Raw genomic sequence first — 27,140 nt, 5'->3', positions numbered from 1 at the left:
ATACTTCCTTGTCAGGGGTGCCAGAACAGGGGTTGAGGGACAGGGAACCATGGCTCCATCACTTTTTTCCTGCCTTAAGTGTGAGCAATGCGGGGAAGAGGTTGAGAGGAGTCAGTAGCAGGGGCGTCAAGGGAAGAGACCAAGCGGGAGCAGGAAGAGGTGGAGCAAGGGCAGAGCCTCAGGAGAAGAGGCCGAGTGGGCGTGGTGCCTCAGGGCGGAGCAGGGGCAGAGTACAGGCAGGGCATGGGCAAGGCGTCAGAGCCCCCCCCCCCACTTCTAGGGAGCTTCCAATGCTCCAAAGGCCGTGGGCTGGCACACCTCCAAAGGGAGGTGACCCATGCCGCATCCGACATTTGACCCCTGCATGGCTAGGTCACTTTCCCCACCTGTGCTGTGAGGGAAAATGACCTGGATGCAGGAAGCCCTGACTTTGCTCCTGGCTCCCCACTTCAGCTCAGAGGAGCAGCTTTTGAGGGAGGAGTGAGTAGCAATGCCAGATGCTCCGTGCATCCTGGTCAGTTTTCCCATGGGGGTGCAGGAGGGCATGCAGGGGTTATGGGTGAAGGGGGCACAGTGCAGGGGTTTGGGGTGCAGGAGGGAGGTGCAGGGGACACAGTGCAGTGGCTAGGGGCGCTGGAAAGGGGAAGGGTTAGGGACACAGAAGAGGGGCAGGGGTAAAGGGTCGGGGTTGGTGGTGCAGGAGGAAGGCGCAGGGGTTGGGGGTGCAGGAGGGAGGTGCAGGGTAACGGGGGGGTGGGGAGCCCATGGGGGCCAGGGGCAATGGGGGGGCACCATGCCCACAGGGGCCAAGGATGTCAAATTGCAAGTTTGCCCAGTGTACCATTTTCCCTAAGGCCAGCCCTGCCTATGGGATAGTAGGGCATTCAGTACAGAACCCACCATAGTTGCTGTGTATCCATCAAATCATCTGCAGAGTCAGAAACAGAATTCTGACACTATATGACTTCATGGAACTCAGAAGTATTCTGAAGAAGAATGTCCATGCAATCTGCTCTGAGATGTTTCCTGTACCACGAGTAAAGGAAGACAGAAGGCAGAAGATTCTTGAAATAAACTGCTGGCAAGATAAGTGATGTAGTGTTTGGTTTTTGTTTTGTGGAATACTGGTCCACATTCTATGGGGAAAGGGGGGCGTATCGTTTGGATGGCCTCTACCCCAATCTCCTTGGGGACAGGCTAGCTAAAGTGGCCAGAAGGAGGTTAAACTAATAGCAAAAGGTGAAGGGGTACAAAGAGGGAAGATATGCACACTCAGCACAAAATTGACAGGTTGAGAACAAAATTAATCAAGGAACCAAAGTACAGAAAGAGAAAAGATCTTGAACTGTTTATAGACCTATGGTAGGAACCTGGGAAACAAACAAGAGGAGTTTGAATTTATATTCATAAATAAGCAATTCCATCTAATTGATATTACTGAAACCTGGCGGGATGATTTGCACAACTGTTAAAATCAATGGTTATAATCTATTTAGGAAGGATTGAGTGGGCAGAGGGGGAGTGGCACTCTATGTCAAAAAAGACATTACCTGTTTATGAGTCATTGATAACTCAGAAGAAAATTATATTGAAAGCTTATGGATCAATGTCCTATCAGATAAAGCACAAGAGGACTTATTAGCTGGTGTCTTCTAGTGATTGTCTGTACCCCTACGTTCACCCCTTTTACAAGTCTATGTTAAATTTCGGACAAATCTTACTGTTCATTTGAACACTTACGATTTGCTGATCATTATTGTCCTGGTAAAATACATGTGGCCACATTGTATGTAAAGATATATAAGGTATAATATTTCCAAGGCATGTTCCACCTTGTTCTGGAGGGCAGTCACAAAGGTGCTGGGCAGTACAAGATGCACATTTCTGGGGGAAAAGCTGGGACTGGGAGTTTGCTAGTGCTGCCCTGCAGTGTAATTCATGAGTGGCTGTCTAGAGCACTCAAACAGTATAACAGAGTGATTTACGTGCTGGAGGCTTTGTGTGAGCAGACCAGGAGTGGTTGCTCTCACAGCGAAGCAGTGTAAAAGGCACCTTAGGTTGGAGAATTGAGGGGGGACAGCTGTCCGTCCATCCATCCAGATTGTATCCTGGGTAATGTCACACTGCTAGAGACCACCAAATCACAATAGGGAACAGGATGACCACCTCCTTATGCACCTGTCTATAACGTGTAGCGGAAAAAACCTACATGAGCATGGGGGACTTCAATCTGAGTGACATATGACGCAGATTTGCAGTGTTGTTGTGGCCAATGATTCTCTCAGGATATTAGAGAGACAAGATGGGTGAGGTAATATCTTTTACTGGACCAAGTTGTTCTTGTAAAAGATATTACCTCACCCACCTTGTCTCTCAGATATGCTGGAGGTCTCATGCTCCCAGTACTAAAACATACTTGGCATTTCTAAATATTACAGATGACAATTTCCTAATTCAAAAAGTGTTGCAGCCAATTTATTAGACCTTGTCTAAGAGATAAAGAGAAACTGATCACAGAACAAAAAATTAATGGTAGCTTAGGTACAAGTGATTGTGACTTGATTACATTTGTAACATACAAGTTGAATAAAGTCCAGACCAGTAACTTGCTGTTTTAATAGGGCCAGTTTCACAAAGCTGAAAACAATGATGAGCTAAATTAGCTGGGATGAAGAATTTAATCAGAAAAATGTGAATGATAATTGGGAATCATGTAAGGACAACTTACTAGATGCCCAAAAAGTCACAATCCAACAATCAAGGAAGAAGGCCATACTGGTTAAAATACTGACCTGGTTTAGAGGGGAAGTAAAGGCGGTTATAAAAATTTAAAAAATTATATATAAGAAATGGAAGAAAGAGGAAATTGATAGTAATAAATACAAATGAGAAGTTAGGAATTGTAGAAAATCGATAAAGGAAGCAAAGAACACAAGGAGAAATCTATGGCCCACAGAGTTAAGAACAATAAGAGATTTTAAAATATATTAGGAACAAAAAGAATCCTGACAACCGTATTGGTCCATTACTAGATGGAAGTGGTAGACTTATCAATAATAATGGAGAAAAGACAGAAGTGTTCAATAAATACTTCTGTTCAACAGTTGGGGAAAAAACAGATGATGAAGTCCTGATAATGATAACACTCTTTCCATTCCACTGGTAACTCTGGAGGATATTAAACAGAAGCTACTAAAGTTAGACATTTTTAAATCAGCAGGTCCAGATAATTTGCATCTAAGAGTTTTATAGGGGCTGGTTGGCCCATTAATTTTAATTTTCAATAAGTCTTGGAGGAAAGGGGAAGTTCCAGAAGGCTGGAAGAAAGCTAACTGCTTGCCAATTTTTAAAAAGGGTAAACAGATCAACCAGGATGATCATTGGCCTGTCAGCCTGACATTGATCCTGGTCAAGAGAATGGAGTGGCCGATATAGGACTTGATTAATAAAGCATTAAAGGAAGGTAATATAATTAATGTCAATCAATGTGGGTTTGTGAAAAATAGATCCTGCCAAATTAACGACATCTTTTTTTGATGAGATTACAAATTTGGTTGATAAAGATAATAGTGTTGACCTAATATACTGAGGCTTCTCTACGGTACCAAGGGTCATGGTCAATTCTCCATCTCTGACAATTTTTAAATCAAGATTGGATTTTTTCCCAAAGCTCTGCTTTAGGAATAATTTGTTGTAATTAAGACTTAGGGCTTGTCAACATAGCCCAGCAGTTCAGACTATAGGGGTGTAAATTGCAACATGTGCTAGCATGCTGCGCTGTAACTCCCCTTTTTGTTCACACCTGCAATGTCCACGAAGGGGAATTACAGCGCAGCATGCCAGCACCTGCTACAATTTACACCCCTATAGTCTGAACTGCTGGGCTATGTTGACAAGCCCTAAGTCTTAATTACAACAAAAACAGCTGTTTCACTTGATATGCTCCAGCCACACTGATGTCCTCATTTGCCTGGGACCTGCAGTACAGATCTATTTTTTATGCCCCATTTTCTGTTACAATATGTCCTGGCAGCTTGAAGGTTTTCATTAAGACACTTTTTTGCCATGGTTTGTTTCCTGTCACAGTGTTCAAACGGTGCAGGAAATTGTGAAAACGTATTTCCTGAAATCTTATACTGTGATGTATCTGCATCATGTCCAGATACATTATAGTATAAACTTACTGATTTTTTGTTAGCATTCATATAGTGCTTATCAAAATAGTATCTACTCTATTTCCTGCAGGACTCCTTGTATATTTGCATGCTGTGGCCACTGTAAACTGGCCTAAGTAGATGGTTAAAATGAGTTTATGGCTGCTTTGCATCACTGAAGCAGCACAAAGCAGCCAGATTGAAACTGTCATTGTCAATTGCCCTATACATAGTATAGGAAGGCTGGTAGCACTGCTTATTATTAAGGCTGCCCAACACTTCCCATTAAAGACTCTTTTTCAGTGAACAGGGGGGCATGGATCAGCGTTCTTCTTGTACTTCCAAGCTTGGGAAGCTAATGATCCAACCAGCAACCCAAATTCGGTGATGAATCCGGGTCATGTGCCACCTGAGGCACATTGTGCATACGCTAAGAAGAAGTTGCTTAACTTTTACCATTTGGGCTGAAATTTTCTATGAACATTTTCTGCCTCAGGCTGACTGTTTCTGGAAAGTTTCAGCCAAAAAATTTGAGTTATTTCCAAGGAGGCTTCATTTCAAACGTCTTGAAAAGTTTCCCATGCACTGGAGCAAAGACTTGAAATTTGACAGGCGGACAGCTGTGATGAATAGCAGTTTTCCCCTTGGCAACTGGGCTCCATGTTCTTTGCAAATAACTCTCATCTCAGACCTGACAAACTCACTACATCAAATAGATTGCTTAAAGGGCATTTGTCTATAAAGGGTAACATGTAAGGTCTCTGCTGAAAACTTGCAGTTTACTGATGAATATAATTATAGCATGATGTGTACACAGGTAATATTGAAGGAATAATGTAACTATTCTTAAGTTTGTGCCCGTATGGTCTTAAAGTTCAAAGGAGTCACCAGGGAATAATATTACTCAGTGACAACCTATTCATGCAGGAGGGAGTTGCCATCTTTCCCTGGCTAGCTGGTGATGTAATGCAAGGTTCAATTGTCTTCCACTGCCCAACCACAGAACAGTCTGGAAAACTCTGAAAGACAATTGCAAACAATCAAAACCACTTGGAGGTAAAAAGGGACCATTATACCAGATAAGGGATCGCTCTGTCTGTGAAGTGGAGAGAGTCACTCTGGATCCATTCACAGGAGAAATCTTGTTGAGCAGAGCTATTTCATGAAAAATTGGATCCTGGTTCCTGTGAAGCCACGGACTGAACTTTCAGGATATGGGAAATCTACGTTATTAGATGGGAAAGGTAACTATTAATAAATGTAGGCCCTACAGTTGTGTTTTATGATTTTGTTTTTTATTGTAACCGTTTGTTTCCAGCACACTCTCTTGTTTCTAGTGGAATCTCTATTTTTTCTTAAATAAACCTTCTTTTGTTTCATTACTGGTGTTGTGCTTTATACAGGAGAGGTGGGTCAAGATAAAACTGGTAAAATGGGGTATACTGCTGCTTTGGGGGCAGAGGATCTGGGATTTCTGTGAGTAGCCAGTGTCAGGGGCTGGGGTCAGGGTGCACCTCTTCATAGAATCATAGAATATCAGGGTTGGAAGGGACCTCAGGAGGTCATCTAGTCCAACCCCCTGCTCAAAAAGCAGGACCAATCCCCAACTAAATCATCCCAGCCAGGGCTTTGTCAAGCCTGACCTTAAAAACCTCTAAGGAAGGAGATATATGTTATATATGTTAACCTGCAAGACAAAGACAGGGCTGGCATAGCTCAGAGGTCTCCAGTGTAACACAGACACCCCTGGGAGGCTGTCTAAAGGCATGTCTACACTACAAACTTAAGTTGACCTACAGCCACCACACTGCCTTTCTTCTGTTGGTGGTGCGCGTCCTAACCAGGAGCGCTTCCACCGACTTAAAAGGGACAGTCTGGGGGGCCGAGAGCCAGGGTTCTCAGCTCCACACGTAGCTCCCTGCCGGGAGCCCAGCTGCCCCACTGGATTCTCAGCTCCCTCCTCCCCACCAGGAGCACGACAGCCAATTGGACTCCAGTGGAGCCATGAAATTAATAAGAATGACAGACGGTACCTGTAAGTAACAGTGTCCACAGGGACACTGCGTCACCCTAACTACACCTATATAAGCCTTACACCTCTTGTGGAGGTGGAGTTATTATGTCGGTGCAGTGGGGCAATTACATCGGCTGGAGCAAGGCTGTAGTGTGTACACTGACATAATTAGGTCGACATAAGCTGCTTTATGTCGACCTAATGCTGTAGTGTAGATCAGGCCTAAATTACAGTACTGTATCCTCAGGCTGCTCTATGGGCCTCAGTGCTGCCTGGAATCTAAAGTGCTGCATGCTGTGGCCCAACCCCTGATGGGCTCCTCCCTCCCTGTGCACCAGAGCTTTCCAGGGGTCCTTGGAGGACAGATTTACCTGCCTTATACAGAGCCCGCACCACAGGAATCTCTCACACCCAAATCATTTTTAGGGTACCTTTACACTGTTCCAGCCTTCTTCCTCAGAGTAAATGGGCTGGAGCAAGAATGAGGAACTCACCATGAGTTATAACAAATATCTCTGTACAAGGAGTGTCCCTGGGGAGTTGAGCACAACATGCATCAATATAGCATCCTTCCCAGTAAACCTAGAGATAGAGCTGGTTGGAATTTCTCCCCTCCTCCATGAAAAATTGATGACAATGAAAATTCTCTTTTGTCCAATTTTCTGCAAAAAAAATGCAGATTTATTTTTAGAAACCCTCTATTTTTTATTTTTTCCTATGAAAACCTGAATAATCTTGTCAAACAATTTTTGTGAAAAATGTAATTTGCAGAAACTCCATTTTTTTATTAAAAACTTAACATGCTTTAATTTGTGCACAGTGACCTTGTATCGTTAGTTGATTTGCCTTAACTTTCCTGTGCATGCCCATATAGACCTGCCTTGAGAAGTAAATTCCAGAACCAAACAACATAGCTATAGAACATTCCATCATCCTTTGTCAATATTACACCAAGAATAAAGAAAATATTTTTCAGACAAAGAACAGTACATCATACTGTAAGGCAAACAGAAATTATACATTATAGTAACATTCTTATGCATACAGCACATATTTTAAACAATTTTATAATTTCATTCAAACTTTTAAAACTAGTGAATTGAGCTCAGGGCTAGGAGTCAAGAACTCCTCAGCATTAATCTTGGGTCTGCCACCAAAGACCAGATCCTTATTTAGGCACTTAAAAAGTTCCCTGATTTTCAAAAGAGCTAAGCACTTTGCAGCTCCCATTAAATTTTTGAAAATCTTTGTCTTAGACCTTGATGTCTTTGCCTGTTTTCCCTATGTATTAATATCACAGAGATGTCATGAAGATTAATTTATGAATATTTGCATAGTACTTTGAAAATATAAAGTGTTAAGTAAGCATTTCCATTGAGAGAGAGAGAGCTTGTTCCAGCTTTTAGAGCCACAATGTACAAAAACAGCTTTCAGAAATAACTTTAAGTATTGGAATTAAAAAAAAAACTGATTCCCTCAAAGAATAAAGTAATGAGGATTTCTAAAGAAATTTCAAGTCAGGTATTTTAGTAAAATATTCATAGATTCCAAAGCCAGAAGGAACTATTGTGATCATCTAGTTCAATACCTGTATTACACAGGTCACAGAACTTCCCCAAAAGAATTCCTAGAGCAAATCCTTTAGGAAAACACCTGATCTTGATTTAAAAATTGTAAGTGATGAAGCATCTACCAGAATCCTTGGTAAATTGTTCCAATAGTTAATTACTCTCATTGTTAAAAATTTACACCTTATATCCAGTGTGAATTTGTCTAGCTTTAACTTCCAGCCATTGAAACATGTTATACCTTTCTCTGCTAGATTGAGAAGCCCATTGCTAAATATTTGTTCCCCATAGTTGTAGAATCTAATCAAGTCACCCCTTACTCTTCTGTTTGTTAAACTAAATAGATTGAGCTCCTCAGGTCTATCACTATAAGGCATGTTTTCCTATCCTCAAATGAACTCTCACAGAAAACTGATAAAAGACTAAAACACCATCACACCATTGGGTAAACACTTTTCACAAAGTGGTCACTCCATATCTGATCTTTCAATATTCATCCTCAAGGGAAACCTGCACAACACCTTCAAAAGTCGAGCCTGGGAACGTAAATTCATAATGCTGCTAGCCACTAAGGATCACTGATTTAACAGGGACACTGGTATCATGGCTCATTACAACAATCTGTAACATACACCTGCCTGCTAACCCTTAATGGCCGACTTCAAATCCCTTGTGCATAGCTATCTAACTCTTACTGTTCACTCCATCTCAAACGACCTCCTACAACGTGTTAACTCTTATGCTTAACTGTCTGTCCAAACTTCTGTTTGCCTCAGATGCGCTGATTTCTTTCCCCAGACCTGAAGAAAACTTTGTGTAGTTTGAATGTTTGTACCTTCCACCAACAGTGCTTGGTTCCATAAAAGGTATTACTTTACCTAACTTGTCTTTCTAAACCTTTAATTATTCTCGTGGGCCTTCTCTGAACTCTCTCCAATTTATCAACACCCTTTTTGAATTGTGGGCTCCAGAACAGGATATAGTATTCCAGAAGCGGTCATACCAGAACCTGAGCTCAAGGCCCTATCGGATTACCTGGATGAGAATTTGGCCAAGGGCTTCATTTGTCCCTCCAAATCCCTTGGGATGGGGGGGGGGCATCCTGTTTGTTAAACAGAAAGATGGGGCACTGTACCTCTGTGTCAATTATCATGCCCTGAATAGTATTACCACCAGTGCCAAATAAAATAACCTCTCTACTCCTGCTCAACATTCCCCTGTTTATGCATTCCAGGATTGCATTAGGTCTTTTCGCCACAGCCTCACACTGGGAGCTCATGTTCAGCTGATTATCCACCATGACTCCCAATTTTTTTTCAGACTCACTGCTTTCCAGAATAAAGTCCCCCCATCCTGCAAATATAGCTTACGTTCTTTGTTCCTTTGTTTAATATAGCCATATTAAAATGCATATTGTTTGCTTATGCTCAGTTTACCAAGATATCCAGATCACTCTGAATCAGTGACCTCCTCTTCATTATTTACCACTCCCCCAATCTTTGTGTCATCTGCAAACTTTATCAGTGACGATTTGATGTTTTTTTCCAAGTAATGGATAAAATTTTTTAAATATGAATGAGTTGTTGCAAATTCTGCATCCCAAGCCAGTGTACATAGTGTACAATTCATGATAGACCAAATAAATTGCAAATGAAAAAAATTGCATACTTTGTTATAGTGAGAGAGCCTGCAGCTACAGTCCATTGCCATATTCAATCTGAGACAACAAAAGTGGATATTTATGATTTTGTCCAAACATCTATTTTCTATTAATCTATCTTGATCCCCGTCACTGCAGTATGTGGGAGTATCAGTCAAAGATAGAAATGGTTGTTTGTTTGTTTTTTGCCACCATAACTAGTTGGACACCCAATAGCACTAAGGAGTCCAAAAGAACCTCAAGGTTGTTGATCAACTAACAAAGTGGGTGAGGCAATATCTTTTATTGGACCAACTTTTATTGGTGAAAGAGACAAGCTTTTGAGCTACACAGATCTCTTCCTCAGAGGGGAGGTGACCTCAGTAGTCTGGAAGACTATATGGGAGTTCAAGTTCTTTGAAGTAAACATAAATTTGTTAATGATTCCACCTATAAATTATTGTCAGTGTCTCTTTCAAGGTATAAAGGACAATCTGACTAAGATATGCCAAAGGTATTATCATTATAATGCCCAGGTGTTATATATACATACAATATTTACATAATTACTTTTGTTATGTTTATAGGAAGATGATTTTTAAAAGCTAGTTTATCACGTTATCAAAATCTGATTTCCGTTTCTCAAATGTACTTTGTACATGCATATACAATTATCCACATAAAAGTGAACTCTTGTACTACCATGTGTATTAATATGATAGTAAATAAATCCAATGATAAAATACTCCCATGGGTACAATTTACTCTTTCAGTAATAAGCAATAGAGATGCCCTCCACTTTATCCATACCATATAACATACACAGATATAAATGAAACCAGTCATCCACACTTTTATTTAACAAGTTTAAATTAAGTTTCATTGGAGAACCAAATAGGAACAATGCCAAATTCATTTGGTAGGTCACTGAATATAACTCTTGAGACAACTTTGATCTCTAGTAGACTAAATGTCTTCAGCTTTTATTACAGCAACAGCAATGATCTGAAAACAATGTGTCATTTGTTAGGTTTAAAGCTTAGGTGCCTAAAGAGTACATCGTGAAACAGTTTTGCTATTGACTTTAAGATTAGAAATGGTTAGATGGCTCTATTATTAGCATGTTAAGTCTACTCTCTTTCCGTTTGATATACTCCAGTATACTTGGGTGAAGAGCAACCAACACCTCCTATTATAGGAGCAGCCACTTTGGGGCTATTTTATAGTCTCTTAAGTAGAATTCAGTCAGACTGATTGAGACCAAGATTAACCAAAGACACAGACCTGAATTTGAACACCTTCAGATTTCAGAGAGAAGAGAAGAGAAGAGAGACAAATTAGAATGCCCAAGTTTAACCCCACCACTTTGGTTTTGGTTATTGTCACATCCAAATGGGGAAGAGGCTTATTTTCTCATTATAACTTGATTGGCATCTCAAGTACATTTTAAAGAATTTAGGTAATATTTTTGGAAATCTCATGAGAACAGACCTAATAAGTTCTCTGTCATTTGAACCAATCCCCCCCCCCCCCCCAAAAAAAATCACATTAGGTTTTGGCACTCAGATCCAAACTTATACATTATCCCTTATTCACCCTCAAACCCAAACTCTAAGATCTAACTTCAATGTAATCCAGATCCAGACCAAACCCTGTTTGCCTTGATTTGTTTGTACTTGGAACCCATGGAACTTAAACAATCTGTTTCCGTTGGAAAGGGATGACTACATATGGTCAGGAATTCATAATTTTTCTAAAACTGCTGACTTTCATCATAAAAGTATGCCAAGAAGCATTAGCAAGATCAGAGAGGAAAAATCAATATAAAAATATTTTAATGAGCTGATATTGATAGCTGCAGGACAGTTAGCTGTTTTGCACTTCCTTACATAGTCCAGCTAATACATTACATATACCATCAATTGACCAAATGGCAACAAAACTGTCATATCAAGGTATTAAAGGAAGCAATATTTTAATTTGCCTATTAATTTTGATTCAGAGACACCGGGCAAATAATCCATCTATATAAATTTATGATCATTTGCTACTACTTTTAATTCTTTAATATTATTTCCCAACCAATCACTGAAAATTCTACCTAAAAAGTAATTGAAGAACAATATTTACATACATGAATACCACATAAAATACCACAGGCACCTTACTCGTGTCACTTGATGAATAGTAAGAGCAGCTTCTAGAGACAAGGCATATAACATTCTATTTTTCAACAGCCATAGCAAAATATAGCAGAATATGGTGCCTGATCCTAAATGCCTCCATTTGACCTGAAATACTGTACTTCCACTCCACGGTCTAATGTACTGGTTCAAGTGTATGTACTGTATACCATTTCCCTCTAATAAATGAATTCACTCTTACTCATGTGTTTAATTATGTTGTTCTCTAGTGGCTGGCCCAAAAGAACCTATAATCATGATTGCTAAGTAGACTTGATTGAAACTCTAAGCAAAACTTAAGGATCCAACCCTGTGTGTATGAAATGCAGAAAAGCTTTATTAAGCTCCCAGAATCAGAATTAGAGGAACTGAAAACCTCACAACAAAGTTTAGAACCAACCACTGAGTTTTACCTGATTTTAGGGTAAAATCCAGCCATGACCAGATAACTATGGTATTGTGACCAACACACCGTACCCCACATAAACAACAACAGAGTGCTGCCTACCATTGGTCCATTACTCACCCACTGGCAACGAGAACTACATCCTGGCTCTCACTTCCACTGAAGAAAGTGTTAAACCACCTGACCTCCTAAAGACCCTTTCTAGAATTAGAGGAGGTAATCACATTACCGGGCATAGCTCCCTGAAGACTCTGTAGGTGAGAAGTGCCTATTGGCATCCCAATGAAGACCCCATGGAAGTTAGATAAATATACAGACTGTCCCCAGGCAGGGTGATGGTTGGAATAGGAAATAGACCTGAGCATCCATAAGGGCCTCAGAAAGAAATTTGCCTTGAAGCAGGCAACTACATAACTGCCTACTGCAGGATTTCTTGCACCTTCTTATGAGGTAGTAGGAATTGGTCACTGCTGGAGACAGGATAGTGGATGACATAGACCACTGGTCTCAGCCAGTGTGGCAATTCTTACCTTAGTGGTGATGTGTACATGGTGGGAGGTCCTGAGTTATGGGGGAGGAAGGAGTGTTATGGAGTATGTAATTATGTAAACAAGGAGATGTTATTCTGTTCTCTATATTCCACACATTTAAATGCAGAGGTGTCTACCTGCCTGGTACAGAGGCAGCTGTGAGGCAGCTGACATTTTGTTTCTTGGTTCAGGTGGAGACTATTACAGAATTAGTCACTGTGATTTTTCTCTCTCATAGAGACTTCACATTTTAAAAGTATTACAACTAAAAATACCTTGTATTCCTTAATGTGAAATAAGTCACCAGACTGAAAAATACATTTGCTCTTTACACATGGAAAATGTAACAAGGAGCAGCTATAGAAGTAGAGGGAGTCAGAGTTTGGTAGAATTCACCATCTTTAGTCTCCAAATGAAAAATACCACCAACACCAATGGTCATTCATTTATAGAGTAAATCAACTGAAAAACAGACATGAAAAGATTCTGTTTCTCTGACCATGGATTCTTATTTCTTTCTAAGCAGTTGAGACTATGATCTGACACCAGGCTTCTGCACTAAATTTATGCTTACATTTTATTGACATTTACACTATATTCTACAAGTCCACTATTAATGATCTCTTGTGTGCCTCAAATTTATTTGTACTAAAATACATGATCATTAATGCTACCATTAAAAATTACATGAGAGAGTCTGTATGGCTCAGGGGATTAGGACAATGACATTTTTATATATAAATCACTGGCTTGATTCCAGCTCAGATATACGAACAATGTTACTATAATCTCAAACCCACAGTGGGCTCCTGGCTCCAGTACATCTAATCAGTAGAAGGCAGGGCCGGCCCACAAAATTTTGAAACCTGAGGTGGGGAGCTCAAATGACGCCCCCATGCCCTCTCGCTTGGGCCAAAACTTTGAAAGGTCTCAATTCTGCCTTCTTCCTGTTCTACTCCTCTCATGGTACTGCTCTGCTACCTACCCCAATAAAGGGGAACTAACAACTTAAAATGCCTTGTTCAAAAATTTTAAGTAACACTTAACTTTCAAATGCCTGAACAGCAAATGTAACTTTTCTTGTCTGCATAGTAAACACTGGCATTTTTATCTGTTTGAATAATCAAAGTGGTGCTTTCCGTGCCTTCTTGGTTGCAAAGATTTGAACTGCTTCCTGAAGGTCCACAGTCTGGGCCAGCTCATGCTCTATTGAGATGGTTGTAAGGCCAACCAGCCTCTCCTGTGTCATTGTGGAGCGTAGATGTGTTTTTATTAACTTCAGTTTGGAGAAGCTGCGTTCTCCACTGGCAACTGTTACAGGAAGTGTTAGAAGTATGCACAGAGCAACAAAAGCATTTGGAAAGAGGGTGGTCATCTTATTTGTGCACATATATTCCAGAACAGCCTTTGGAGTTGATCCTACTGAAATGTATCTTGAAAGGGCTTTCAGTTCATCACCTAAATCACTCGCATCAATATCGCGCATGTCATCATGTGTCAACACTATCTCTAGTGCCCTGCATTGCTGGTGTAGGTCTTCTTCAGGTATAGTGAGGAGTTTGGGAATATCATACAACATCCCAAATATACTGCTGTGTTCCTTGAGCTGCATGAAACGTTCTTTGACTGACTCTATTGCACAATCGAGCACCTGCTTAAAGAATTCAACTTTGAATTATTGTTTGGGGTCTCTTATGGGATTATCCCGTGCCTTGTAATCAAAATGTCTTCTTCTTCGGTGACTCTTGTATTCTTGAATGGGAGGGAAAATAGCTTCAGTGTGAAGTTCCTCTGCCAACTTCTGTGCACCATTCAGAACGTTTTGAAATCCCTCATCTGACCGGTAAGACTGTAGGCAGGGCTGGCTTTAGGCCGATTCAGCCGATTCGGCTGAATTGGGCCCCGCCCTAAGAGGGCCCTGCGTCGCAGCTCTCCACCCCGCCCCCAGCTCACTTCCCCCTCCTCATCTCCCCTGAACGCTCCGCCCCCTGCTCCTCCCCCTCCCCTGCTTCCCGCGAATCAGAGGTTCGCAGGAAGTCTGAAAAGAAGCAGGGGCGGGCAGGCAGCACCAGGTAAGCTGGGGTGGCGGGGGGCGCGAGAAGGGCTCCGGGGAGGCACGGCCTAGTCCGGCTCCAGTTCCGGCTGAGCGCACCGGCCCCCATGGCTCAGCTCGGCTCGGGTCCAGCCCGGCCCGGCCCCTGCGGCTCGGCTCGGGTCCGGCCTGGCCCGGGCCCCGCGGCGCGGCTCGGCTCTGGCCGCCGAGGGGCTCTGGGCTGGACCCAAGCCCGGCGAACCCGGCCGGAGTGCAGCTCGATTCCTGGGGGCGGGGCTTGCGGCAAGCCCCGCCCCCAGGAATCGGGCCCCGCTCTTGCTAAAGCCGGCCCTGACTGTAGGTATGATTTTGCTTTGTCCAGTTGTTCCACTGCTCCAGATGTATCAAGGTCAACACCTTGGAGTCTCTTGCTTACAACATTTATTTCAAACAGTATGTCATGCCACAACACTAAGCCACACAGAAATTTGAAGTTCTGTATGTTTCTGGTGATTCCATCTCCCTCTGCCACTGTTCTCCCACGAACAGTTCCTGTCATTGCATTATCCTCCATAATGGCAACTATGGCATCATCTATCTTCCCAAGTTGGTGTTTGATAGGCTTTATCACCTCCACTCGACTTTCCCATCGTGTGGCACTCAGTGGTTTCAGTGTCAGAGAGGATGTTCCCAGATGTTGCTTCAAAATTTGCCATCGATGAGTTGATGCAGAGAAAAATACATAGATGCTTTGAATTACATTAAAAAATTCAGCAGCCTCACTAGAAGCTGATGCTGCATCACTGACCACCCAGTTCAATGAATGAGAACTGCATGAGACAAAAAAAGCTCGAGGGTTTAACTCTCGGATCAATGTCTGCACTCCCCTGTTCTTTCCTCTCATGTTGCCACCATTATCGTAGCCCTGACCTCTCATGTCACTATAGCAATTCCTGTATCTTCCAGCTTTTTAAGCAGCACATTTGTCATACCAGCTCCTGTAGTATCATCAATGTCAATAAATTCTAGAAAATGCTCTCTGACAGTCACCATTGCAGGGAAATTTTCACTAGGTTCTGTTGTTGTTACAAAACGCACCATTAAAGTCATTTGTTCTGTATGGCTGATGTCAGGTATGCAGTCCAGAATAACAGAGTAATATCTTGCTGACTTCAGATCTGCCACAATCTTCTGTTTGACTTTTGTTGCCAGTAACTGTATGATCTCATTTTGAATTGTTTTTCCAAGGTAGTGGTGTGTGTACAATTCTTGGGTGGTGACTGTTCTTAGATGCTCCTGGAGTACAGCATCAAACTCAGCCATCAGCTCCACAATTTTAAGGAAGTTTCCATTGTTTGGCACATACAGCTGATCTGAAGTGCCATGCAGTGCTAGGTTTTGGGTAGCAAACATTCTCACAATGGCAACAAGCCTTTTCAGAACATTTTGCCAGTAAAGAGACTCGAATGCAATCTTCTCTTGATGCTAATCATCTATGGCAGCCTTTAACTTTAGTCTCAGCTCAAGCTCTTTCCACCTATGGAATTCTCTCTGTTGATTTGTTGCCTTCTCATGGCATGCCAGATTTCTAGCCAGATTGTTCCAGTCCTTTGTTCCTGTAGAACCCAATGTGGCTGGAACATTAGATTGGAAAAGTTTGCAACAAAAACAGTATGCAGCATTCTGGGTTTTTTAATACATAAGCCATGGCCTCTCCACTTTGTCACCATTGGGGATTTCACGCCAGTAATGTGTTGGATGGAAACTTCTATTTTCATTGTCTTTGGGGAACATGACGATTTCATTTGCTGTGGCCCATGCAGTACAAGGAAGTCCCTCAGGCTACTGCTCAAGTGGGTCCACAGTCCTGGATCATCTAGACTTAAGAAACTAAACTCAGCAGCAGCTGTTTCTTGTGCCTCCACCACACTCGTCTCTGATCTACACTTTTCTTCAGGAATGTGCATGATTACATCCATCTGAGATGGAGATATGGATGCTGCAGTAGCTGCCAGGTCACCTGCACTCTGACTAACTGGAAGATCAGGCATCTCCTCACCACTCACATCCTCGCCGGGGCCGGAAGGCTCACCATGAACATTTGTGTCTATGTATCTCAGGAGAGCTCCTTCCTGCTTAGATAGAAAAGCTTCCTTTGCTTTCTTTCTTTTTCTGAATGCTGCCCCAGATGGGCGTTTTCTTCTTTCACTCATGACTGCTGTTCTCTGCCAGCTATAGTGACTCTCAACACTCAATTGAAGGGGACAAATAAGCAGGCTGGTAGCAGGACCTGAGTGAGGGAAGATATCAGCGTCTTAAGGGCCTAACTGGCTTCTACTACTTCAGTTGACTGCCTGTTCTCCTCAAGTGGGTTCTGGGAAGCAGCAGGAAACAGAAATCTCCCTGAGAAGCTGGTGTTAATCAGTCCAGGCTCCTGAGGGTGCTAGAGAGGTACATAAGAGGCTCCTCCTCCTCCTTTCTCCCTGCAGCTCCTGCTGCTTTCTGTTATTCCCTCTCACCTTTTCTCCTGCCTGCCTGTTATGTCTCTTGTGCCCTCCTTCCTCCAGCACAGCACTCCACCATCTCTGTGCATCTAGAGCAGAGAGAATACATATGCACCAGCAACAGATACAATTTTCTACATTCTGGGTCCTACTTGTGCCCCTCCCCCCCACAGTCTGGCACCAGTCTGCCTCAGTCCGCCTCATGGTAAGGCCAGCCCTGGTAGAAGGAATGTCAACCAGGTACTCAGAGCTTTTGAGAAACTTGGTAGTAGGATGCACAGCCAAGCTTCTTCCCTTTTATAAAGAGGTCTGGTTCTTAGACTGCTGCCCACTAGCAACTGCAGATTGTTGAAAAAAAGTCATGACCATTGCCTCTTTCCCACTGCCTCATATGTTACTTTAAACAGAAGGTCCAATTTGCTTTTCTAACAATAATGGTTTTTAAACTTCATTTTTCAGAGAACACAGGCAGTGAATCAAAACTTGTTGCCAGGTTCATGTCAGTTAGTTAGATGTGAATGTACTTGACAACATTCAAGCAGCACAGCTTTTTGAAGGGCTATAATTTTACCAGAGTCAAAAAGTTACTTTCTTATCCTTTAGGCAGCATGACATATATTGTTGTGGCCAGAGGCAAGGTAAAGCTTTTTTTTTTTTTAAATGTGGATGTACATTCAAATGGGTTAACCTTTCTGGCAATAGGTACTTTACCTCTAGCATTCTATAAATAATGGGTCTACATAACTATTAGTATCACTTAGGACTCAATTTTGAACTTTCTTTGAATCCAATCCTCAAATTATTCACAAAAGTAGTTTTTTTTCTGGGTGCTGTTAAACAACTTCCATTTTGATATATTTCTGTTGTAGACCTGCGTGAGAAAATTTTCAGACCTGTGCTTTTAATAAATATGGTCAATATATAATCTGTGCCTAGATATCAGTGTATATTTATACTTTTTTGTAACAGCCCAGGCTGTGCCTGTTGATGGACTTCTGAAAACAAAGAGCTTTAAGTGGCCTGCAAAGCATGTCATTATTATGGCCTTCTTTGGCGTGCTGAGCTTTTGCCAGGTGGTTAGCAGGTGCTGCAGCTGCTGTGAATCTCTAAACAGCTATCTGTCTCCAGCACTAGGCATCTTCACTGAGGTGTTGGTCAATGCAGCTGCTTTATCATTGCCTGTCCAGGCTACGGCCATGACAGGTGAGCCAAGAAGGCAGAGAGCAGGAAAGGAGAGTTTTATTACTGAACCAGCATCCAACTACCTCACAGCATCAAACAAACAGCAAAACTCAAGGATCACAAAATAGTACCAAATGAGCTGGCCAGTAGATTTCACCAAAAGTCATGCAGACTGAAACTGAGAGGTTATGCACAGTCCAAGGGTAACAAACTGGGAAAAAATGCCAAGAGATTCTGATTGCCTCTAAACAGTTAAATCGCAGCCAAAAGGTACCACACCCAACAGCATAGCATTGCCATGCTGAGGAATTGGTTCATTATTGATTCAGAGGGCACTGAATCAATATTGAGTGACCACTGCCTGCAACACCCTAGTTTTCCCATGGTAGTTATAGGAGACAGACAGCAGAGTGGAGTGCAGGACGTCGTTGTTGAGAGCAGGCATAGTAAAATGCGATGGGCCGAGTATATAGCGCGGCTCACTGACAATAGATGGACTGCAGCTGTCACTGAGTGGTACCCACGGGAACTGAAATGACCACTCAGCCGACCTCCAAAGAGATGGGAAGATTTTATCGTGAAAAGACATGACCACACATGGAGAAGGAAGGCCAGGATACGAGAAGAATGGAAGACGTGTTGTGATCGGCGCAATCTATATGAGGGCTGAAGGACCGATCGATCGATCAAGGTGAAGTTATAGGAGATCTTCTCAGCAAGTACAAATGAATTCAGAAATAAACAATTAATTTGGAGCAGAAACAGCAGAGGGGATGGGGGAAATTAGTATAGCAAACATATTATGCCGTGACCTAACAGCCATGTAAGTTACCAAACCCTATAGCATATGATACAGCAGAGGTTGCTAAATAAGTCTACTGTGATACTAATGACATGAGAATGGCATAAGCTCTGGGACAGCTTTCAGATTTACCTGTTAGCTTCAGAACAGGCTCTTTTTATGCAAGATAAATCGAAGTTTGTGGCTGCATTTCAGTGTGGAGTGGGGAGTAGTGCCGGATACTGCTCTCTTTCAGGACACTTTTTGTGAAAGTCCATTGGTAAGCCTAATTAGTGGGGGAAATGGCTCTCTCTACCATTGGGTCTTAGGGAGAGACTGTGAAAGCCTCCTTGTGCCCATTCCCAGGATTTACTGTGATTGCACTCATTCAGAATATGCAGTACTGGTAGTTGTAGATAATGATAGGTGATGTGGTGAGTCACTTATTGTGGGGAGTAAAACCTATGGTTGGAGGTGAGACAGTGATTTGATATCTGAAGACTGTATGAAGGCCCATTTGGTTGCTAGGAGCCACCATGGAATGTTTGTTCAAATGCCAGCTGCTGGGTAAAGACTGATGGAGTTGAAGTTTGCCAGCTGGAGGTGGAATTTTCTGGAATGTGGGTGAAGGTGCCAGAAATGTACTCTCAGGACACCAGAGACTAGTCCATGAGGATCTGTTAGAGTCTGGGCTATTGGGAAGGTGGCATCAAGACCAAGTTTGGAGGTTATAGGACCCAGCACCTTCTGAGAAAGAAGTCTGACCTGGGATCTGTAATAAGACTTTCCCGTGGTTGAGAGGGTAAAGCTGAGGGTCTAGATCGGGGTGGGCAAACTACAGCCTGGGAGCTGCATCCGGCCCTCCAAATGTTTTAATCTGGTCCTCAAGCTCCTGTTTGGGAGCGGAGTCCGGGGCTTGCCCCGCTCCGGCATTTCAGCCGGGGAGCGGGAGTGGGAGCGAGGCTTGCTCCGCTTCTCACGGCTCCCAGAAGCAGTGTCAGGCATGTTCCCCCTCTGGCTCCTACACATAGGGGCAGCCAAGGGGCTCCACACACTGCCCCCGCACCAAGTGCCGCCCCACAGCTCCCATTGGCTGGGAACCACGCCAATGGGACCTGTGGGGGCGGCGCCTGCGGACAGGGCAGCGTGCAGAGCCACCTGGCCGCGCCTCCATGTAGGAGCTGGGGGGGGAACGACATGCCACTGCTTCTGGGAGCTTCTTGAGGTAAGCGCCGCCTGGAGCCTGTACCCCTGATCCCCTCCTGCACCCCAACCCCCTGACCCAGCCCTGATCCCCCTCCCGCCCTCCGAACCCCTCGGTCCCAGCCCGAAGCACCCTCCTGCACCCCCAACCCCTCATCCCCAGCCCCAGCCCTTTGACAAAGTGGGTATTCACCCACGAAAGCTTATGCTCCAATACGTCTGTTAGTCTATAAGGGGCCACAGGATTCTTTGTCGCTTTTTACAGATCCAGACTAACATGGCTACCCCTCTGACACTTCACCCCCCCACACACCCCAACCCCCTGCCCCAGCCTGGAGCCCCCTCCCACACCCTGGACTCCTCATTTCTGGCCCCACCCTAGAGCCCGAGCCCTCACCCCGTCCTGCACCCCAACCCTCAATTTCGTGAGCATTCATGGCCCGCCATACAATTTCCATAACCAGATGTGGCCCTCGGGCCAAAAATTTTGCCCACCCCTGGTCCAGATGAACAGTAGCCGAGTTCATTCATGGGTTTTCTTGTAAGTTATAAAGTAAGAGTTTGCTAAGCAATTCTGGAGTGGAGCAGTGGTGGCTGGGTTTGCAGTGCCTTTGAAAAGCAACTACCATATTTTTCAGCAAGGATCCTGCTCCAGGGGATAGGGTCACTGGAATAAGGGAGCAGAGTGAAGGGTGAGATGACACAAAATTTCCAAGTGAAAAGCCTGGTGGTGGCAGCAGTTACCTGAGCCCAGGGCATAGGAAAATCTGGGGTCGTGACAGTGGTGCTCTTTTAAAATGCTAAGTGCCAAGATGTTTTAGAGGCTGGATGAGTGAAATGCTGCAAGTGGGTTCAGAGAGCTCTTTTACTACTCTAGCAAATGACTCAGGATCTCTGTTGCTTTGGGCCACTAATTATAGTTATTCAAGTGGTTAATGGAACCCCTAAGCTAATTTCTCCCCTCAGTTACACATGTGCAATCTCATTTACCTCAACTGGGTTAAATGAGGACAGAATTCTAGCCCTTAGCCTTTAACGGACATATTTATATTATGAGTATCTCATAATGGATCTTATCTAGTGTTTGCTGACTCTATGTTTGAGCATCTCTTAAAAATAAAACAATTTTAGTCCCAAATGTGTTTGTGTTCCTGCTCGGTGCATCTGCAATTCATATATATAAATAACAAGAAACAGAGATAATACATTTATACCCTATTTGTGATTGCCACAAACACAAGTTACCTGTAGCCCAGCAATATTATATATTCCTCTAGTATGAACTGCTGTATTCTGCAATTAGAGTTAAAATATTTTGTGGCATGCCTCTTCCTGAAATAAAAATCATCTCACAAGCTGGCTTTTTGGCTCTGATATGTCATTAGACGCGAGCATGACTCAATCAAAAAGAACAGTGTGACACGTCTTTCACTTCACTAGGAAGGATGCCACAAAATGCAGCAGGCCTATCTCACTTTCTATATAAGCAATTTTCCTTCTGCTGTGCTCTGATACACACTGTTCTGAAACAGCTAACCAAAATATGTTAAACTGTTATTAGTACCTTGTATTTGTTTTTATATCAGTCCTTTAAAAAGTATTTGTCAAGGTAAGAAAACTACAAATGGATTGGTGTAATCCAATTACTGCTTTATAGACCTTTAGTTACCAACCCAGAAAGTGTCAAATATATGTGACATTCTTGTAAGTGGAGGATTTTGCACTTGAATATCTGAGGGGGCCAGGCATTTAATCACATGTAGGCAGACAACTTTTAACTGCTATTTGAAATAATGCAATTTAAGAGGCTGTTATGTCTTGTTTATTCCAGCAAGGATATGGAAAATATTCAGCCACATCCTTAGCTTGTGCAAACTGGCATATCATCACGGACTTCAGGATCTGGTCCATTGTGTTTTTTAAATATGCATGAAATGAAATACTATCTTCAGAAATGATTATAAAAAGGATTGATTTTGTACGGCTAACAAGTTTTGGTTGTACCTCACACCATTTTCAGGATCTTCAGGGCATTCCAGACATATCCAACTGAAAGCTTTTGAGGAACTACAGTACCTCAGTGGAAAATGCATACATGGAATTTGTAGCTGATCTTGCCAATGCAAAGATTATGTCAATTTCTGGTGGTTCATATGCTGAACAATGAAATCAGAATTAACCTCTAAAGTGATTCACAGACAAAAATGAGGGATTTTCAACTTTGTTTAAATGTTCATTTAAAGCAATATGCCTTGAGAGGATAACTGAATTCACTAGATATGTTTGTCTAGAAAAGATTTGCTTCATCTCTGTCTTTGGCTGTACAGCATTTTAAGAGAGATTTAATTTTGGCTGAAAAGAAATTAGCAAAACCACATAGAATACATCTCTAGAAAACTAAGCAAAATATGTAAAGAATTGGCACTGCATACTAGGATGATGCTGGAAGAAGGCCGATGTTTTGCCAGTTTCAATAAGGAAAACAGAACTTCTGCAGAAAACTATAGGCTTTGTAAGTCTAGCATCTGTGCCCGGAAAAGTTTTAGACCACTTGTTCTAAATGAACCATTTAGCTTCTCAGTTACACAAAGTAGGTGGAGCAGTAGCCAGGAAAAGTTTATGAGAAGCAGATATAACCAGAAAATTCTTTGTGAGGATGAAAGTAGAGAACCGAAAATAGGTAATTTGAAGTACTTAGATATTATTGCTTTTAATAATGTTTTACATAACAAATCTTCATCCTGAATTAAATACATTAAATATCCAATTATTATTAGGGATGGAGACACTAGTTTTTTCCAGTTTTGAACCCTTTCAAAATGTGGTTTTGAAAGCATGCAGTAAATACATGCACTACAGAGTTTAAGTTATGTTTCGTTGCTGGTGGTGTCTGCAATAGTCCCAAGCTAGGAATGCAATGGTGTTCCTAGAAACACATTTTCTCCTGACCGGGGAAAGAAAAGGTTCCTAGCTCTTCTCTTCCCAAGTGCTGGTGCAGTGTGAGAGACAAAGACGACCCACACTCGTAAGACGAAGCAAAGAGGCAAACCTATTTTGGAGAAATCCCACCACTTCAAGAATCTCTCTCCTGTGTTCTTATCCACTCCCTTCAGGACTCTTCAGGGGCTCTTTGGGCATGCCTTTCCTTCCCCTCACTAACCCAGGTAATTATCAAGACAACCTGGGTAATTATAGACCTGTCAGCTTGACATCCATCCCAGGCAAGATAATGTAGTGGTTGATCCGGGACTGGATTACTAAAGAAGTTTAGGAGGGTAATACAATTAATGCCAATCAATACAGGTTCATAAAAAATAGTTATTGTTAAACTAACAATGCCTTTTTTGATGAGATTACAAGTTTGGATGATAAAGGTAATAATGTGGATGTTACATACTTAGACTTCTGTAAGGCTTGTGACTTGGTACTTCACCACATTTTGATTAAAAAACTAGAACGATACAAAATAAACACATTCTGGTGCACGTTAAATGGATTTAAAAAACTATCTAACTGATAGGTCTCAAAATGTAACTGTAAACATGGAAATAACCACTGAGCAGGGGTGTTTCTAGTGGGATCAGTTCTTGGCCCTATGCTATTTAACATTATCATCAGTGACCTGGAAGAAAAACATAAAATCATCACTGATAAAATTTTCAGATGAGAAAGATTGGGCAGGTGATAAATAATGAAGAGTACAGGTCACTGATACACAGCAATCTGGATTGCATGGTAAAATGAGTGCAAGCAAACAATATGCACTTTAATACAGTCAAATGTAAATGCATACATCTAGAAACAAAGAATGTAGGTCATACATACAAGATGGGGGGGCCCTATCCCGGGAAAAAGTGATTCTGAAAAAGATTTGAGGGTCATGATGGATAATCAGCTAAACATGAGCTCCCGGTGTGACACTGTGGCCAAAAGATTTAATGTGATCCTGAGATGTATAAATAGGGGAATCACAAATAGGAGTAGAGAGATTATTTTATCTCTGTATTTGGTATTGGTGCAACAGCTGCTGGAATACTGGATCCAGTTTTGGAGTCCACAATTCAAGAAGGATGTTGGTAAATTTGAGAGGGTTCTGAGAAGATCCAGGAAAATGATTAAAGGATTAGAAAACATGTCTTATGGTTAATGAGTTCCCTATATCAATTTATTTATCTTAATTAAGAGAAGGTTTAAAGGTGACTTGATTACAGTCTATAACTATCTACATGGGGAACAAATATTTGATAATGAGCTCTTCATTTTAGCAAACAAGAGTATAACAAGATCCAATGGTTGGAAGTTGACAAATTCACACTGGAACTAAGGTGTACATTTTTTGCAGTGAAGTTAATTAACCATTGAAACAATTTACCAAGATTCTTGGTGGAGACCATGGATTCTCCATCACTGACCATTTTAAAATCAAGATTGGATGTTTTTTCTAACGGTTATGCTCTAGGAATTATTTTGGGGAAGTTCTATGGTCTGCATTACCCAGGAGATCAGATCAAACGATCACAATGGTCCCTTTTGGCCTTGCAAACATGAATCTATGTATCACACTGTCTGGAGTGGTTCACAACTATGAGTGCCATTCTCAGATTGTCAGAAAATAGGGCAGACACCCCAAACTGATGGTATATTGTATAATTAGACTTCACCAAGCCAGTAACAAATGTGCAGTCCTGGATCATTGTACCAGTAATACCATGGAGTCACAGACAGTTCCCTGAGGCTCTCAGCCCATCTTGCCACCCAGACAAACTGGACTTTGTGATAAAAGATTATATAAACAAAAAATCACATCACATTACGTTATTCCCAATCCCAAATCAATTGGTACTCTGGATCTTAGTTTAGATTGTAAATTCTTTTGGACTGGAACTTACTAGGTGTTTGTACTGTACCCAGTAAATATAATTCTCAAATAGAGAACTGGTTATAAACTGTGGAAGATGGTGATTCCACCATATAAAACTCCTTGTCTGGTCTCATTTGGAATACTGTCAATAGCATTTTATTTTCAGATGTAGAATCAATAGAATGAAGTAGGAATGCATATTTCCCTATAGGAAAATTTGTAGCCATTATTGTGTCATCTCTCAGGTCTGACAAATCTTCCTGCACTGGTGTCTGTGTTGAGTCTATTGGTTCTCACTCTAATTTTTCATTTGGAGTATCTAGTAGCTGACTTATGCATTTAGATCTGGCTGGAAGAGCATATCCAGGACAGAGTGTTTCAGACATTTCATTACATTGTTCATTTTGTGCTACATTAAACGTGATGGTAGCAGAAAAGAATGTTGCAGCTTTCCTACTAAGTTTCAAGTCTTTGCCTTTCAGTTGATTTTATGCCATAGTCACTGACTGATCTTTGGCATTTTAGGGTATGGAAGATGAATGGATATTGCTCCTTAATGAAACTGATGTTGAAAGGCCTGAAACAGGGAACTGGGCACTCAAAATATGAGACTTTCAAGATCAAACTCAGCAATAACCAACTCTTACACTTCAATAATGAAAGGTTCATTCAGTGGTACATTTGAGTTTTAAAAAGAATGATTTTTCTGCAATCTGAAATGAAAACCAATCCTTCCTACCTTGTTAACAAATCTAGACAATATTTACATTTTTTTTAGAAAAAGTAGTTTTCGTTATTTTGGTCTATTCAATCACCTCTTGCCTGCCAATTTGTTCAACTTTTAGACATGTTGAATCATTTACATTCACAAACTGATATTTGGTAATCACTCATTTAAATCACCCATCTGAGTATTGATCAGCACACTTTCTGCACCTCTGTGAAAAGTGGGCACTGCCACCCGTTATATAAAGCATAAGTCACCAACAGTGAACTTTTAAAAAGAAAGGTTTTATTTTTATAATGGGGATTTAGAGATAATCGTTTCATAAACTCTTCCTTTTTTCTAGTTGTTACTTTTCTTCTGTCCTCCTGTCCCCCAATATTTACCCAGAAAACTGTGAAATTAAGTCTTTGCACTGATTTTCTCCCATTTTTAATTTTTGTAATGAACACATGAAAATTCCCAGGGAATTTTAGACAAAATAAAGACCAGAATCTTATAAATCAGATAAGCTAGGTAGCTTCATATAGAACCACATTACTGGATGCTCTGCCAACCTTCCAGAAGTTTCTAGATTTTAGTAAACCATGTGTGACGCTACACCCCATATTCTTCATAGAAATATTGTTATGATACGAATATGGCATAACTAAGATATATTTTATGCAAGGTGGGTCATGTAAGGTATCATTGGAAAGGTTATGATTTGCTGAATGTGATTATCCAATTTGTATACATTTATCATTTCTGTATCTGAAGTTAGGAATGTTGACTATGTATCAATTACAATTGTGTGTGTACTTGGAGGAATGCTCACCAGACAGTAGGCAATCAGCCTGAATGAGCCAATTAAGGACAATAAAACTCTGAAGATACTAATCTCCCACCTTCCTGAGGAGCTTCCTGGGATGTTGCTTTGACCTGGTACGGAGTACCACCTTGGACACTGCTGGTATTTTTCCACTGGAAACAAAGGATTCCCACCTTATGTAAATCCTACTTAAGCCTGGGAAGTGAGTCAATCAGGGCTCTTCTCCATTGTCTCCCCACCCAAGAAGGAAGATTGCTGAAAGCACCTGAAGAAATAAAAGAACTAAGCTGCGGAAAGGCAAGGGCTGAGTTCAGGCTGGTACAGGGGTCTAGCCTGCAAAGAGAAATAACTGGAACTCTAAGCTGCAGAAACTCTACAACCTGCCTAAAACAACATTTAGGGTGAGAAATTTCTATTTGTAACCGGGCAAAGAGCTGTGCATATCTCCCTACACTTGAGGGAGGGGGCAATTTTTATGAGCTTGCGCTGTGCAGCTCTCTATATACAGTGCAAGACAATATTATTTTGGGTTTACACCCCAAAGGAAG

The sequence above is a fragment of the Emys orbicularis genome, chromosome 6, assembly GCF_028017835.1.
Source record: "Emys orbicularis isolate rEmyOrb1 chromosome 6, rEmyOrb1.hap1, whole genome shotgun sequence".
NCBI lineage: Eukaryota > Metazoa > Chordata > Testudines > Emydidae > Emys > Emys orbicularis.
The sequence above is the reverse complement of the archived record's forward strand: the minus strand, read 5'-3'. Positions refer to the sequence as shown.